At 40.0% G+C, this 12546-nt stretch overlaps 1 long non-coding RNA gene across 2 annotated transcripts in view; it reads left to right on the top strand.

Moving 5' to 3' along the window:
* Positions 1-12546, top strand: part of LOC129620802 (uncharacterized) — a 174548-nt gene that overhangs the window by 27809 nt on the left and 134193 nt on the right. Inside the window, exon 3 of one of the 2 annotated variants that reach the window (XR_008698722.1) lies at positions 30-774. The exons of the other annotated variant lie outside the window; for it this stretch is intronic. This is a non-coding gene — a long non-coding RNA (uncharacterized LOC129620802). Of the gene's footprint in view, positions 1-29; positions 775-12546 lie in introns of those variants that run through there. 2 annotated transcript variants of the gene reach the window in all.

Genomic DNA, 12546 nt, shown 5'->3' with positions numbered 1-12546 from the left:
ATTTTTTTTTTATCATATTGGCAAACTAGATTTGGCTAATAAAAGCGGAAAACAGATGTTCTGAACTTACCATTGAAGGAGGAAACAGACAGAACAGGCTCCATCTTGAAAGCAGGACTCCATCTTGGGCCTGACTGTGGACTTTGAGATATATGCCCAATATCAATGAAAGTGACATACCAACTGGAAAAACCAGGCCCCCCGGATGGAAGAACCCCAGGGCTCATACCTAGACTCTCCATTGCCTAAAAGAATACCCTAATTATCTGTGTAACCAAATAGAATCATAAATTCTATTATGCTTATTGGGGTATGACCACAGGCCTATTGATAATTGTCCACTGTTAACTACCTAGGCTTAAGGCATATGAATCATGGGTTAACTTTGACTGTCTTTCTCTTCCTTTGTTCAGACTAGTTTCAAGGAATTTGGGGAGGTGGGTTTGGGCACGTACACTTAGGGTATATAGAAGTGAATTGAAGTCGCTCAGTTGTGCCCGACTCTTTGTGACCCCATAGACTGTAGCCTACCAGGCTCCTCCTTCCATGGGATTCTCCAGGCAAGAGTACTGGAGTGGGTTGCCATTTCCTTCTCCAGAGGATCTTCCCAACCCAGGGACTGAACCCAGGTCTCCCACATTCGAGGCAGATGATTTAACCTCTGAGCCACAAAGGTTTTCACAAAAACTGGTCGGTGTCCTTAGCTAAGAGGAGACTCTGCCTTGGGCCCGCTGGTGTAATAAACTGGACTTCACTATCTGCATTGTCCTTCTGAGTGAGTTTGTTTCCCGAAACGCATGGCTACAACACCATCACTTTGATTCGAAAACTGCCTCAACATCTGGAAGAAAAAGAACACTGGTGATTATATTAAACTGAGCATATATGTTCAGTTTGAATATTTCCCATAAACTGTTATGCTTAATCAAGTTAGATACATGCTCTTAGCCAATGAAATTGTTGACTGAAAAAAAACCAACCAAGCCACCCCCCTAAAAGTTGAGAAAGATGCTTTATTTGGGGATATTATTGAAGATGACTAGGAAAGCAGCCTTTCAGAAAGTTCTGAGGAACTGCTCCAAAGAGTTAAGGTAGTAGTCAAGATTTGTAGGAATTTTTGCTGAAAACAACTTGTATTTGAACATCAGAAGGTTACTGCTAATCACAAAAACAAGATATCTGAAGTTAATGATTTTAGTGCTTTTCTATTTCTGGGAACATGCAAGAGACTGGGTTCCTTGAAATGCTGCCTTTGATATGTATCATAGCTACCTAGGGCCAGGATCCTGTTTTTCTCCCTTCTGAATTCCCCTCAGGTTGCTCCATTTTGGGGGCAGCTGCAGTGGCCGATGGCCTGCTGATGGGCATAATACATTGTTTACTAGAATTGCAGGCAACATTTTTGTTTACTGAAATGACAGACAACTTTGTTCTTTGTCCACAGAATAAATGGTGCATTTCAAGGGTCTTCCACAAAGGAATTTTTGGAAGTACTCTCTCCTTGCCTTGGTCTTGTGTGTGGGAGTCCTTTAATCAGCATTATTGTGAGAGTGTGTGGTGAGAGGTGGGTCCAGAGCAACCTTGGTAATGGCTGATGACCCCTTTCTTAGAGACAAATGAATGAGTCGGAGACTGGGAGCCCTGAGCGGGGAGAAGGGGAGAGGAGGGCTCGCTGAGTGCCCAGTGAGAAATGGAGTAGGGGAAGCGCACACCTATCACCATGGGCAAGAATCAGAAAGAAGGTGATTTGGGGCTTTATAGTGTGGGGAAACTAGAAGGAATCCAGGGCTAAATATTTCAGGGCTCTTGCTTTTTTGTGTGTAGAATTGGGCCCATGAAAGCCAAATGAGGTGATGTGAGGCCTCTAATCTTCTCAAAGAAAATGCAATGAGGGAACTGAGTTACATGATTTATTCATCTGCAGTCTCGTCACTGGCACCCGGAAGAGCATTAGAACTCCAGACAGCAGGTTGAGCTCCTTTGGAAACGCTAATAGACACATAGGAAGTTAAAATTCAAGTCAGGGGCTCAGATTATTTTAATTCCAAGTTCTTGAATATCCAGAGGCAAAATAAACTCGAGGGGTAAAAAGAGATGGGTTTTCATGTGTTTCTCCAGTGATGACTGTATCAGCCTGTCATATCACAGGCTCAGGTGACAGCATCCTGGGAAGGCTCAGTGGGAAAAGAACCAGCTTGTGAGTTTTATCACCAAAAACAGGGGCTAAATTGAAAGGCAGTCTCTTTTGCTTTCCAAGAAAGACAATACACTTAAATTAACGTGTGACCTCTCCCTTCCTCTTTATCAGCTGTCGAGGACCAGTTTTGCCTTCTCAGGGCTCACTTCAGTAGTCTGTAATTACCAATCTTGTTTTCCCCTCTCTTTCTTTCAATCTAGTTAGGATTTCCAATCATTTTAAGACAAGGTCTCTGTCAGCTGGTTACAGGATCTTCCCAATGAGCACAGAGATTAAATTTCCCAGGTTTTAGTTTGCCAAACTGTTAAGTGGTAAGTAGTTTTGCCCTCTTTTATTTGATCAGCGGTGTGAACTCCTGCAGACTGCAAATATATTTTGCCTGCAGGGAATCTGTATGTTGAACGGGAAAGAACACCGACCTAGTAGTGAGGACCTGAATCTTACCATCAGTTCTTGGATCTACTTAGGAGTTAGTTTACCTGTTTGAAATTTAGTTTCTCATCTTTAAAATGAGAATGAAAATGAAAAAATAATAGATGGTGTTCACAGCTTATGTGTATTAATCTATGTTACATGTATTAACACATCTCTGTGAAGTAGGTATTATTTTTTTTTTTTAATCATTTTCTCTATGTCTCAGGTGAGAAAACTAAGTCAAAGATAGTTGTACCTTATCCCCAATCTGAATACAGGTGGACTGATGCTTAGTGAAGTTGAAGGACATGTTAAAGCATTCTTGGTCACCAAGATGGGAGTCAAATGATTGTATCTAGTCCAATCATGAAGGATGTCATGAAGGAGTTATTCTCCCATCTGTGCAGAGTGGCATTTGTTATCCTTGGATATGTTGTGGCCACTAGTTCAGCTTCCTGTTGAGTTTTGAATTTGTAAAAATGATCCTTCATTCAAATTCTAATTTATACTTGACTGAGAACACCAGGATGCTTTTCTCATACCAAATCTAACATTAACTCTGGGCAAAGACACGAAGTGGCTTCCCTGGTGGCTCAGACAGTAAAGAATCTGCCTGCCCACTGTTTACAATAGCTAGGACATGGAAGCAACCTAGATGTCCATCGGCAGATGAATGGATAAGAAAGCTGTGGTACATATACACAATGGAATATTACCCAACCATTAACAAGAATGCATTTGAATCAGTTCTAATGAGGTGGATGAAACTGGAGCCTATTATACAGAGTGAAGTAAGTCAGAAAGAAAAACACCAATACAGTATAATAACACATATATATGGAATTTAGAAAGACGGTAATGATGACCCTATATGCAAGAGAGCAAAAGAGACACAGATGTAAAGAACAGTGTTTTGGACTCTGTGGGAGAAGGCAAGGGTGGGATGATCTGAGAGAATAGCATTGAAACATGTATATTACCATATGTGAAACGGATCCCCAGTCCAGGTCTGATGCCTGAGACAGGGTGCTCAGGGCTGGTGCACTGGGATGACCCTGAGGGATGGGATGGGGAGAGAGGTGGGAGGGGGCTTCAGGACGGGGGACACATGTACACCCATGGCTGATTCATGTGAATATATGGCAAAAACCACTACAATATTGTAATTAGCCTCCAATTAAAATAAATTAGTTCAATAATAATAAAAAGGAATCTACCTGCCAGTGCAGGAGATGAAAGAGATGAGAGTTCAATCCCTAGGTTGGGAAGGTCCCTGGAGAAGGGACTGGAAACCTACTCCAGTATTCTTGCCTGGAGAATCCCATGGATGGAGGAGAATGGTGGGCTACAGTCCATGGGGTTGCAAGGAGTCAGACATGACTGAGCAACTAACAATTTAACTTTCACTTTTTCCAAAGACACTTCCCTTTACTATGTCACATTCAGTATCTTTCCTTTAAAGCCTAACTCTGTATATATTTTTTATGGGACTTAATTATGCTTCTTTATATATACTAAATTGATTGTATTTTAAGTTTCCAATTTGATAAATTTTGACTGATATGTACACCCATAAAACTATCACTATAATCAAGATAATGAAAATATTCATATCCCCCACAAGTTGTCACATACACTTTTAACCTCAATACCTATTCCCATCCCTGAGCAAACTTGATCTGCTCTGTCTTTTTAGATTGGCTTGCACACTGTGTTTTATGAGTGAAGTCATACTGCATGTATTATTCTTTCCTCTGAGTGCTTCTACCCATACCCTGCATGATTATTTTGAGGTTCATCCTGGCTGTTGGGTGTGATGTTTGTTCTTTTCTGTTGCTAAAATGTTTTTCATTGTATGATTATACCATAGTTTGCTTATCTGTTCACTTGTTGATGGACATTGACATTGCTTACTGTTTTTTGTTATTATAAATAAGGCATGAATATTCATGAACAAGCCTTTTCCCAGATTTATGGAGGCAAAATTGACAAAACTGTAACATATTTAAAGTGTTCAATGTGATAATATTCACATGTACACTGTGAAAGAATTCCCACAATCAAAATTAATTAACACATCCATCAACTCAAAGTTACCTTTTTATTCCCTTAGTGAAATCACTTAAGATCACAAGCAAATTTCATGTATATTATACAGTATTATTACTATAGCCACTGTACTATACATAAGGGCCTCAGAATTTATTCATCTTATAATTAAATATTTAGTATCATTTTGCCAAACTCTCCTCATTTCTCCCATCCCCAGCCTCTTGTGACCACCATGCTACTGTTTTTATGAGTTTACTTTTTTTTTAGGATTCCACATATAAGAGATATTAGGCAGTATTTCTCTTTCTGTCTGGTTTATTTAAGTTAGCATTATGCCCTCCAGTTTTATCCATGCTGTTGCAAATGGCAAAATTTCTTTCTTTTTTAAGGCCAAATAATATTTTGCTGTATACAAATACTATAATTTCTTTATCTCTTCATCTATTGATAGATATTTAGGTTGTTACCAAATCTTGGCTATTTATGAATAATGCTGCATTAAAATGGGAATATATGGGAGTTATTTCTTCTAGATAGTTATTTCTTTTCCTTTGGATATATATGCACAAGTGGGATTGCTAAATCCTATAGTAGTTAGTTTTAATATTTTGAGGAACCTCCGTATTGTTTTCCCCAGTGGTTATACCAATTTATATTCCCACCAACAGCATACTAGGGTTCCAATTTCTCCATTTACCTTATCAGCCTTTGTCTTTTTAATGTCCTCAGTGGTATAAGTTTTGATTTGCATTCCCTTGATGATTAGTGGTCCGAGGTCAGGGGCAGAAGCCAGGAGGACCCCATGCCTGAGGGGTGGCATGAGGAGTTACCCCATGTCTGAAGCCAGGGGTGGTGGCTGGGAGGAGCAACCCCACGTCCAAGGAGTGGTGGCTGCGTGGGCGCAGGAGGGCCTAGAGGAGCTATTCCACATTCAAAGTCAGGAGGGGCGACGGTGAGGAGATACCCCTCGTCCAAGGTAAGGAGCAGCAGCTGCGCTTTGCTGGAGCAGCCGTGAAAAGATACCCCACGTCCAAGGTAAGAAAAACCCAAGTAAGATGGTAGGTGTTGCAAGTGGGCATCAGAGAGCAGACACACTGAAACCATAACCACAGAAAACTAGTCAATCTAATCACACTAGGACCACAGCCTTATCCAACTCAATGAAACTAAGCCATGCCCGTGGGGCCACCCAAGACAGGTGGGTCATGGTGGAGAGGTCTGACAGAATGTGGTCCACTGGAGAAGGGAATGGCAAACCACTTCAGTATTCTTGCCTTGAGAGCCCCATGAACAGTATGAAAAAGCAAAATGATAGGATACTGAAAGAGGAACTCCCCAGGTCAGTAGGGGCCCAATATGCTCCTGGAGATCAGTGGAGAAATAACTCCAGAAAGCATGAAGGGATGGAGCCAAAGCAAAAACAATACCCAGCTGTGGATGTAACTGGTGATAGAAGCAAGGTCCAATGCTGTAAAGAGCAATATTGCATAGGAACCTGGAATGTCAGGTCCATGAATCAAGGCAAATTGGAAGTGGTCAAACAAGAGATGGCAAGACTGAACGTCGACATTCTAGGAATCAGCGAACTAAAATGGACTGGAATGGGTGAATTTAACTCAGATGACCATTATATCTACTACTGCAGGCAGGAATCCCTCAGAAGAAATGGAGTGGCCATCATGGTCAACAAAAGAGTCCAAAATGCAGTACTTGGATGCAATCTCAAAAACAACAGAATGATCTCTGTTCAAAACCATTCAATATCACAGTAATCCAAGTCTGTGCCCCAACCAGTAATGCTGAAGAAGCTGAAGTTGAACGGTTCTATGAAGACCTACAAGACCTTTTAGAACGAACACCCAAAAAAGATCTCCTTTTCATTATATGGGACTGGAATGCAAAAGTAGGAAGTCAAGAAACACCTGGAGTAACAGGCAAATTTGGCCTTGGAATATGGCATGAAGCAGGGCAAAGACTAATAGAGTTTTGCCAAGAAAATGCACTGGTCATAGCAAACGCCCTCTCCCAACAACACAAGAGAAGACTCCACACATGGACACCACCAGATGGTCAACACCGAAATCAGATTGATTATAATCTTTGCAGCCAAAGATGGAGAAGCTCTATACAGTCAACAAAAACAAGATCAGGAGCTGACTGTGGCTCAGACCATGAACTCCTTATTGCCAAATTCAGATTATATTGAAGAAAATAGGGAAAACCACTAGACCATTCATGTATGACCTAAATAAAATCCCTTATGATTATACAGTGGAAGTGAGAAATAGATTTAAGGGCCTAGATCTGATAGATAGAGTGCCTGATGAAGTATGGACATTGTACAGGAGATGGGGATCAAGACCATCCCCATGGAAAAGAAATGCAAAAAAGCAAAATGGCTGTCTAAGGAAGCCTTACAAATAGCTGTGAAAAGAAGAGAAGCAAAAAGCAAAGGAGAAAAGGAAAGATATAAGCATCTGAATGCAAAGTTCTAAAGAATAGCAAGAAGAGATAAGAAAGCCTTCCTCAGCGATCAATGCAAAGAAATAGAGGAAAACAATGGAATGGGAAATACTACAGATCTCTTCAAGAAAATTAGAGATACCAAGGGAATATTTCATGCAAAGATGGGCTCGATAAAGGACAGAAATGGTATGGACCTAACAGAAGCAGAAGATATTAAGAAGAAATGGCAGGAATACACAGAAGAACTGTACAAAAAAAGATCTTCACGACCCAGATAATCACGATGGTGTGATCACTCACCTAGAGCCAGACATCCTGGAATGTGAAGTCAAGTGGGCCTTAGAAAGCATCACTACGAACAAAGCTAGTGGAGGTAATGGAATTCCAGTGGAACTATTTCAAGTCCTGAAAGATGATGCTGTGAAAGTGCTGTACTCAATATGCCAGCAAATTTGGAAAACTCAGCAGTGGCCACAGGACTGGAAAAGTCAGTTTTCATTCCAGTCTCAAAGAAAGGCAATGCCAAAAAATGCTCAAACTACCACACAATTGCCTCATCTCACACGCTAGTAAAGTAATGCTCATAATTCTCCAAGCCAGGCTTCAGCAATAAGTGAACCGTGAACTTCCAGATGTTCAAGCTGGTTTTAGAGAAGGCAGAGGAACCAGAGATCAAATTGCCAACAGCCACTAGATCATCGAAAAAGCAAAAGAGTTCCAGAAAAACATCTATTTCTGCTTTATTGACTATGCCAAAGCCTTTAACTGTGTGGATCACAATAAACTGTGGAAAATTCTGAAGGAGATGGGAATACCAGACCACCTGACCTGCCTCTTGAGAAACCTATATGCAGGTCAGGAAGCAACAGTTAGAACTGGACATGGAACAACAGACTGGTTCCAAATAGGAAAAGGAGTATGTCAGGGTTGTATATTGTCACCCTGCTTATTTAACTTATATGCAGAGTACCTCATGAGAAATGCTGGGCTGGAAGAAGCACAAGCTAGAATAAAGATTGCTGGGAGAAATATCAATAACCTCAGATATGCAGATGACACCACCCTTATGGTAGAAAGTGAAGAGGAACTAAAAAAGGAAAGTGAAAGTGGAGAGTGAAAAAGTTGGCCTAAAGCTCAACATTCAGAAAACGAAGATCATGGCATCTGGTCCCATCACTTCATGGGAAATAGATGGGGAAACAGTGGAAACAGTGTCAGACTTTATTTTTCTGGGCTCCAAAATCACTGCAGATGGTGACTGCAGCCATGAAATTAAAAGATGCTTACTCCTTGGAAGGAAAGTTATGACCAACCTAGATAGCATATTCAAAAGCAGAGACATTACTTTGCCAACAAAGGTCCGTCTAGTCAAGGCTATGGTTTTTCCTGTGGTCCTGTATGGATGTGAGAGTTGGACTGTGAAGAAAGCTGAGTGCCAAAGAATTGATGCTTTTGAACTGTGGTGTTGGAGAAGACTCTTGAAAGTCCCTTGGACTGCAAGGAGATCCAGCCAGTCCATTCTGAAGGAGATCAGCCCTGGGATTTCTTTGGAAGGAATGATGCTAAAGCTGAAACTCCAATACTTTGGCCACCTCATGCGAAGAGTTGACTCATTGGAAAAGACTCTGATGCTGAGAAGGATTGGGGGCAGGAGGATAAGGGGACGACAGAGGATGAGATGGCTGGATGCATCACTGACTCTATGGATGTGAGTCTGAGTGAACTCCAGGAGTTGGTGATAGACAGGGAGGCCTGGCATGCTGCAATTCATGGGGTCGCAAGAGTCTGACACGACTGAGTGACTGAACTGAACTGATGATTAGTGAGGTTGAACATATTTTCATATATCTGTTAGTCAACTGTGAATCTTCTCTGGAAAAAAATGTCTATTCAAATATTTTGTACATTTTCAAGTTGGGTTATTTGTGGGGTATTTTTTTGGCTTTTGATTTATACTATTGAACTCTTTGAGTTCTGTATATACTTGGATTCTAACCTTTTACCAAATATATAGTTTTGGCTCAGATGTTAAAGAATCCACCAGCAATGTAGGAAACCTGGGTTCAATCCCTGGGTTGGAAAGATCTCCTGGAGAAGTGAATGGATGCTCACTCCAGTATTCTTGCCTGGAGAATTCCATGGACAGAGGGGATTGGCAGGCTACAGTCCATGGGTTTGTAAAGAGTTGAACATGACTGAGTGACTTTCACCTTCACTTGCAATAGTTTATCCCATTCTGTAGGTTGCCTTTTAATTTTGTTAATTGTTTCCTTTGCTGTGCAGAAGCTTTTTAGTTGGATATAGTCCCATTTATTTTTGCTTTTGTTGCTTGTGCTTTTGGCGACAAATCCAAAAAATTATTGCCAAGGCCACCATCAAGGGATTACCTCCTGTGTGTTTTTCTAGAGTTTTATGGTTTAAGGTCTTGTGTTTTATTCCTAAATCTATTTTGAGTCAGTTTTTGTGTATGGTGTGAGATAATGGTCCAATTTCACCTTTTTGCATGTGGCTGTCTAGTTTTCTCAGTACCATCTATTGAAGAGAGTCTTCTCTCCTCCTGTATATTTTTGACACCTTTGTTATAAATTAATTGACTATATATTCATGGGTTTATCTTCTGGTTCTCTTTTCTGTTTCAGCGATCTATGTGGCTTCTTTTATTCCAATACCATCGTGATTTAATTATCATAACTTCATAAATAGTTGAAATCAGGAAGCTTGATGCCCCCAAATATATACTGCTTGCTCAAGATTTATTAAGCTATTCAGTTTCTTTTGTGGTTCATAAGAATTTTAGGATTATTTCCTCTATGTAAAAAATGCCATTGAAAATTTGATAAATATTGCATTGAACCAGTAGATAACTTTGAGTATTATGGAATATTGATTATTCCAGTCCATGAACACAAAATAGCATCTCTTTGTGTTTCCTTCAATTTCTTTCATAAGAGGTTTTATAGGTTTCAAATACTGTAGAAATCTTTTACTTCCTTGGTTAAATTTATTGCTAAGTATTTTCCTTTTTGATGATATTATATATGTTTTTTCCATAATTTCTTTTTCAGAGAGTTGGTTGTTAGTATATAGAAGTGCAACTGATTTTTGCATGTTTACTTTGTTCCTGAAACTTTACTGAGTTCATTTATTAGCTCTAACACTTTTTTTGGTAGAGAATTTAGTTTATATATAAATATGTATATTATTATACATACATATGTGTTCTTATGCACACACACACACACACACATATATCTATGTATGCATGTCATCTGCAGACAGAGGAAATTTTTTACTTGGATGCCTGACTTTTCCTTTCCTGATTGGTTTGGATAGGATTTCCAGTACTAGGTTGAAAAGAAGTGGCAAAAGTGGGCATCCTGGTCTTTTTCCTGATCTTAGAGGGAAAGTATTTACCTTTTCACTATTGAGTAGGATGTTCTCTGTGATCTTGACATATGTGGCTTCTATTATGTTGAGGTATATCCCTTCTAGATCCCTTTTGTTGAGAGTTTTTGTCAGGAACTGTCAAATTTTGTTGAGTACTGTCTCTGCAATTATTGAGATAACTGTACAATTTGTATCCTTCATTTTGTTACTGTGTTGTAGCAAGACTTCCCAAGTGCCTCAGTGGTAAAGATTCTGCCTGCTAATACAGGAAACAAAGGAGACATGGGTTCACTCCCTGGGTCGGGAAGATCCCCTGGAGGAGGGCATAGAAACCCACTCCAGTATTCTTGCCTGGGAAATCCCACGGACAGAGGAACCTGGTGAGTTACAGTCCATAGGATCACAAAGAGTCAAGCACGACTGAGCAACTAAGCACACACAGCGTGATTACTGATTTGTGTATGTTGAACCATCCTAGCATCCAAGGGCTACATTGCACTTGATCATGGCATATGATTCTTTTAATATTCTGTTGAATTGGGTTTGCTAGTATTTTGTTAAGAATTTTTGTTTCTCAGTTCATGATCAATATTGTAATGGAACTTTCTTTTGTAGTGTTCTTTTTTGACTCTTGTGTCAGGGTAATGCTGGCCAAGTGTTCTCTCCTCTTCAGTTTTATTGGAAGAGTTTGAGAAGGATTGGGGTTCATTCTTCTTTAAATGTTTGGTTAGTGAAACTATCTGGTCCTGAACTTTTCTTAATTGGGAGGTTTTGGTGTAGTGATCCAATGAGAAAAGAGTCTCATTATTGATTTTCTGTTTCTTTATGATGCATCCTTGATAGGTTGCATGTTCCTAGGAATTTATCCATTTCTTCTGGATTTTTAAACAGTCCCATTTTCTCTGAGTCTCTGATAATAATTCATAGAAATAATATTCCCCAAGATACAGATTGTTTTATTTTCTTCATCATTCTTAATTATAATAATTTCAAAGCTGTATTTTTCTGCCTCAAATTTAGAAATTGTCAAGGTATGGTGCTATCACCTATATTGTATACTCTAATCTACAGACCACAGGTGATCTCAATGAGCTAAAACTCAATGAAATAGTGAAAGAAATTCTAAAACTGTTTTAGGTCTCACAAAGCAAGGTTAATGGAAAGAGAGAGACATAAAGAAGACACGCTGATTGAATGACAGTGAAAGTGAAAGTCACTCAGTCATGTCCAACTCTTTGCCACACCATGGACTATACAGTCCATGGAATTCTCTAGGCTAACACAGAACAGCATTAATTACATCTATTATTTTGTACATCATATCTCCAGTACTTACATAGTCCATGGAATTCTCCAGGCCAGAATACTGGAGTGGGTAGCCTTTCCCTTCTTCAGGGGCTCTTCCCAACCCAGAGATCGAACCCAGGTCTCCCACATTGCAGGCAGATTCTTCAGTAGCTGAGCCACAGGGGAAGCCCGCTGATTGAGTGGGAAGAAAGTAATTTCTCATGAATTCTGCTTTCTTCACGCCTTGTTCTTAATAGGAATTTTAGTATTTAGAAGTGGAGCGAGGGAGCAGGATACAGTACCGGGGCCTGAGCAGGGATGCTAGTGAGGCAGGACAAGAGCCAGGAGAGTGTGGCCTCCTGGGTGCACAGGGAAGACGGTTCACTGACCAAAGTGTGAGAGATAATCAAGCTATTGAGCTTCAAGTGAATGAAGGATGGAAGGATGAAGTGATGGAAGATGAAGTGATGAAGAATGAAGGATGGAAGGATTTGAGTGAAAGAAGGATGTGTCATATCAGCAACAATCTCTTAAACTGGATTAGTGTCCTTTTATCTCATGGGATGAAACAAATGAGAAGAGGAGAATGTTTGAAAGGTTTTCTAAGTCTACTCACTCCTGGAGACTATACAAAATTTCAACTTGCATGATTAAACCCTATCTTCAGTGAAATCCAGTATTTTTAACTTCCTGCAGATAGCTAGTCCCTTTTTAATAGTGTAGTTACAGCAAAGAAAAACATG

The sequence above is a fragment of the Bubalus kerabau genome, chromosome 10 (assembly GCF_029407905.1).
Source record: "Bubalus kerabau isolate K-KA32 ecotype Philippines breed swamp buffalo chromosome 10, PCC_UOA_SB_1v2, whole genome shotgun sequence".
Taxonomy (NCBI): Eukaryota; Metazoa; Chordata; class Mammalia; order Artiodactyla; family Bovidae; genus Bubalus; species Bubalus kerabau.
Note: the sequence above shows the minus strand (reverse complement) of the source record. Positions and strands in the feature narration are given on the sequence as shown.